The sequence below is a fragment of the Notamacropus eugenii genome, chromosome 5 (assembly GCF_028372415.1).
Source record: "Notamacropus eugenii isolate mMacEug1 chromosome 5, mMacEug1.pri_v2, whole genome shotgun sequence".
Taxonomy (NCBI): domain Eukaryota; kingdom Metazoa; phylum Chordata; class Mammalia; order Diprotodontia; family Macropodidae; genus Notamacropus; species Notamacropus eugenii.
Window position 1 is genome coordinate 87,127,402 of NC_092876.1, and position 5,726 is coordinate 87,133,127.

The following is a 5,726-nucleotide window of genomic DNA, read 5'->3' on the forward strand; positions in this document are numbered from 1 at the left end:
ACTTTTATAATTCTCATTTCCCTTTTGAACCACTGAATCATAGCACATTGTGGTTCCATATACTCCTCTAATTCCAAGAGGTCTTATGTCTCATTAGTTAGTGGATAATTTTTCATTTTTTCTTGATGGAGTTATTCATACATGCCTAAATTCATTTACTAGATCTGGAGACCATATTTTTTTCTGTTATTATTGTTTTCCCTGTTGATTTATCTGTTGATGTTCAAGATCTTTTAGCTGTTTTTTTTTTTTTTCTGAGACCTTTGGTGATTTCAGCTTTTTCTTATATTTATTTTCCTCTGTTGCTGACTTTGTGACTCTCTGGATCTATCTCCTCTGATTTTGGTTTCCTTAGTTCTGACTCTAAAAGCATCTCATTCTCCTCTATTACTGGGTAATTCATAGCTCACCAGCTTAAGTCTCTCCCCTAAGTGACTTTTGGGTGGACAGAAGTGACTCTGGCTGGGTGCAAAGCATTTTCCTCAAACTTAGTGGAATGCTTTGTAGACCCACTCCACAAATTGTGTCATGTCCTCTATTCTGCATTTCTATAGTGCAGAGCTGACATGTAGGTGCAATATTTTTTTTTTGTATATTTGCATTTGAAGTTTGGGTCTCTGAGGAACTGCAAGAAAAAGGGGTGGTGGTTACATTGGTGCTGAACTTTGTTTTTAACTTATACACAGTTCCTGTTTCTTTCCCTCTGTTACTAATTCTTTCATAGAGAAATTTGGCAGTAGAGGAAGCTTTCCACCTCAGTGCTGATTGTGTGCCATAAATGAACTTTCATAGTCTAGAAGGTAGAAGAAGTGGCTGCCTATCTGTCCTGGAGTGCAGATTTCTGCAGCATTGCTTTTGTGTTCTGATGCTCTAAATCATCAAGATATCTAAAATTTCTTTGTCTTTATTGGATAATTTTTATATTAGAAATGGTTGAGACATTAAGAATATCAAAGAAAATATCTAGTCTTTCACCTTATTTATCACATTATCCACAAATATATTCTTGATACTTAAGCAAAGGAAAAATTAAGTAGGTAAAGAAAAATATGAAATAAGAACCCTAATAATCATTAATACTTTTTTTGCAATTTAAGTAAATAGGCTGAAAAAGAAATTAGAAAATTTATAAACAAGCAGATAGTTTTTATACTGGCAGTGCACAATTCTTCATAACAGTGATGACAATAAAATAATAATTCTACTCAGTATAATTAATAAAAAGCATTATAGATTTTAAAGGACTTGAGGCAAAATAAAACAATAATATTACTTAATCATCCAGGAAGTATTGGAAAAGTTGATTTTTCATTAATATAGTAAATATTGTCTCCCTAAACCAGGGTTAATATATGATGGAGAAAAGTTGGAGGCCTTTCCAAAAAAATCAATTGTAAAGCAAGGATGACTATTATCACCACTACTATTTAACATAATCCTTGAAATACAAGCTACATTAATAAGGTCATAAAAAGAAGCTGAGGAAATAAGCATAGGCAAAGGGAATATAAAGGTATTATTTTTAGAGGTGAAATGATTATTCACTCAGTAAAATATAAATGTCAGCAAAAGATAATTGAAGGAATGAACAAATTCAAGAAAACTGTAGTACATAAGTTGACTCAAATCATCAGCATGCCCATATATTGCATACAAAATGCATCAACCATAATCTTCTAAGCATTTACTAAGTGCCACATACTGTACATGTATGTAATGTTGGGCAAACAAATACAAGAAAAAGACTTTCAATTCCTTCCCCCATGGAGATTGCATCCTAAAGGGGAATATATTATATAAAAGGAAGTTGAAAAGACTATATTAAGAAGAGTTATTCATGTGGATTATGAGAGTCAGAATTATAACCAGATAGGGAATGACATATGTACAAGACAATCCCTTCCCATTGCACAAAAAATTGAGGCCTCCAAAAGAAAACCATCAGTGGAAGCAGGGGAATAGAATGGTGAAGGGATTTTCCAGGATAAGAAGGTCCAGTATATTGAAAGAACATCCCAGGGGAAAAGGAAGCTTAAGTCATGGTGACAACTAGAAGTACACAGCCATATGGGAATGAAGGAAGATGTACAAATGAAAGTCAACATAACAAAAGAAATTTTAAAAATGATTTTATATCTGAATTTCAGATACCCATTTATAACATTCTTAGTAGAAACTTCAAGAAGAACAATAAGAAAAACGTCAATTGCTCATGAACACATTGAGTCATTATAAGAAAAAATATATTTCTGCCTAAATTAATTTACCACTCTGAACCATGCCATTCATGGAAAGGAAAATATAATTAAGAATCACAAGAGTAAAAAATACAAAGAGGGAAAATAAAAGAGTGTATCAGTACAATATTCAAATTTTGCTAACATGGAAAGGAGGGAGAGGGAGGGACAGAAAGAGAAAGAAAGAGATTGAGAGTGAGAGAGAGAAGCAAATAATCCTAGTAACATAGTATTCAATAAACTGAAAGCTAATTTACTTGAGGAAGAAAGGAAGCACTGTTTCATAATACCCAAGAGAGGAGTCTGGTAGAAATCAGGTTTAGATCAGCACTTCATAGTATGGGCAATCCAAATCAATACAATACAATCGACATTCATTAAGCACCTACTATGTCCTAAGCAAGTGGGAAGACAATAAAGACTGTCCCTGCCCCAAGTTGCTAACAATATTATGAGGGTGGGGAGACAACATACAGTAAATTATGGTCGTAAAGTATGGGAGGTAGTTCAAAACAGATAGAGCATCAGATACAGAGTGGAATGTGTACTTAATGGAGTATATGCCTGTTTAAGATCTAATGGATATATGATCCAAATATAAAAAGCCATATCATAAACAAATTAGGGGAAAAAGGAAGAAATTACCTTAAAAATATATGAACAAGGGGAGAGGTCATGAAAAAAGCAATAGGGAGAGAGGATAACAAGATAGAATGCACATTTTTCATTGCATAAAATTGAAATATTTTAGGGAAGCAATTTAATGAAGTTAAAATCAGAAAGGAAATAAATAAATGGAGAAAGATGTTTACAGCAAGTTTCTCTCATAAAATTCTCACATTAAAGACATAGGTACTGATGAAAATTTATAAGACAAATCCATTTAACAATATAGATACTTTAAAAGATAACATATAGGCAGATTTGCAAGGCCCAAATCCAAAGGATGGACAATACATGGACAAATAATTTAAATCACCAATAATTAAAGAAATGGAAATTACAGGAATTTAGGTTCAACCTCAAATCCATCACAGTGGCTGATAGGATGAAGTGGGAAAATGGTGGAGATACTACAGAAAAGAAGAAAAATAATGTAAAGATGGTGGAGATGTGAATTTGTTTGATTATTCCAGGAATCAATTTGAAATTATACCTCCAAATTATCGAAGTATACATGCTCTTTGACTGAGATATATAACTACTAAATTTATAACCTGAGGAAAGAAAAACAACTACAATATATGTGCATTTATGTCTATATGTGTGTGTGTATGTATATATACATATATACATATATATATACATACACACACACATACATACATACACACATAAATAATGTAATGTGGGCAGGAAGGTGAGTATATTTACCTTTAGCTTTCATATTTTATTGTTGAATTTATCAGTTTTCCAAAGTGTCTCAAAGTAGTTTTCTCTATAATTTAGTTGCATAAATCATTCTCCCTATTTCTGCTAAATTTACTCAACTTTACTATATAAAACTCTTCCAAAATTTCTTCAGAAAGTCCTATGCCATTTTTTGGTGGCACAATAACATTCTACTGTAGCCACATAGCATCTGTTTCTATATACCTCAATATGAGGGTAAATTAGCGTATATAGGTATGTTTATGTAAGTATATGTATGCAGGTATATATGTATATACATATGTATGTATACAAATATATTCCCAATGCACACATCTATATACTGAATGTATAATAATTACATATGTAATATCCATTTATTAAGGTGCATACCAACAGAAATATATTTACAACAATAGCATCAGAAGCAAGCTGGTAAAGTAAATACTAAATTGCTTTTTCTCCATCCTTTGTATATGGAAATAAGAAAATGTAATAGTCGTGAGTGACTGGTCCCAGTGACAGAAATCTTGCTCAAAGGCACAGATCTGTACGATAGCAGATTTCAGACTTTAAGAGCTCCTGACCTCAAATTCTCAACCAAGTGATATCTCTGTCATCAGCATCTTCAACTTTCTTAGGTTCTATATTATTGGGGTTACAAAAATTTAATGCTTTCACCAAAGAAGAACTCAACCAGCATATCAAAGAAGAACTCTTTATAAAGGAAGAATAAAACAAAACATTAGAAATTTTCCTATCAATAGTATCTTCCTGAATTTCCATCTGCCAGTAACAGAAAAGGTATTCTAAACAGTTGCTTTTTTTCTCTATGGGAGTGAACAGCAGTTGTATTGGACATGGAAAATGCACCTTCGTTTCAGGAAATATATTCTATACCTTGATATTTCTGACTGAGCACAGATCAACTGGTTGTGATTGCTATATACTCCCATTGACAAAAAGAGAATGATTTCTAAGGACATAGTACTGGGGCTCTTTTTTCTGTTTCAGACTGAATTGGGGACCCTGGGGAACTCCTTCCTCCTGGGGCTCTATACCTTCACCTTCTTCATTGGTCACAAGTTGAGGCCCATTGACTGGCTTCTCAGCCACCTGGCCAGTTATTAACAGCCACCTGTTAATAACTTGGTGCTTCTTCCCAAAGGGATTCCTCACACAATGGCTACTTTGCACTTCACCAATTTCTTGGATGATGTGGGATGTAAACTTGTCTTTTACTTTCACACAGTGGCCCAGGATATTTCTCTCTGTAGCACCTGCCTCTTGAGTGGCTTCCAAGCCATCACTTTAAGTCGTAGAAACTTCTGGTGGTCAAAACTGAAAACTGGAGCCCAAAAGTGTATTGTCCCATTGTTTCTCTTGTGCTGGGCCTTTCATCTACTGAAGAATGTCCCAATTCTTATATTTAATGAAAGGCCAATAGGAAACAAAAATATCACTGAATGGCAGGATTATATTTATTGTGCTTTTTCATTTCCAGCTTCACATAATATTGCAATAAATATATTCATAGTCTTCTTCCTTAATTTATTGTGTATAGGAATCATGGTAGGAACCAGTGGATACATGGTCTTTTTCTTGTACAGACAGCATCAGAGAGTTCAGTATATTCATGGCAACAGTTTCACACCTAGTGGTTCCCCTGATACCAGAGCCACCCAAACTATCCTGCTGCTTGTCATCCTCTTTGTCTCCTTTTACTGTCTAAATTCTATCTAAATGTTGTGTGTTCACAGTGCACAATATTTCTGGCTCATTCACATGCCTGCCTTCCTGGATGCCTGCTTCCCCGCAGATCTTTTGTTTTAATAGTCAGTGACTACCATATTTATAAAAATTTCTTGGCACTCTGGGAAAAAATTATGACAGAGTTCTGATACAACTCAGAAATTTCACATTAAATTCATCAATATGGCTAATGTGATAAAAGAGGAAAGTGATAAATGTTTCTTGGGCTGCAGCAAAACAGGAATGTTAATGCAATCTTGAGCTATGGATACATCTGGCTAGTCTGGAAGGAAATTTGGAACTCTATCCCCCAAATAATGTGCCTATGCCTACCATTTGAACCCTCTATACCAATGCTAGACTTAC

At 34.0% G+C, this 5,726-nt stretch overlaps 1 pseudogene; it reads left to right on the forward strand.

Moving 5' to 3' along the window:
• The first annotated feature begins 4,577 nt into the window (after nt 1-4,577).
• On the forward strand, nt 4,578-5,351 carry LOC140508632 (vomeronasal type-1 receptor 1-like; annotated as a pseudogene).
• The last annotated feature ends 375 nt before the right edge of the window (nt 5,352-5,726 follow it).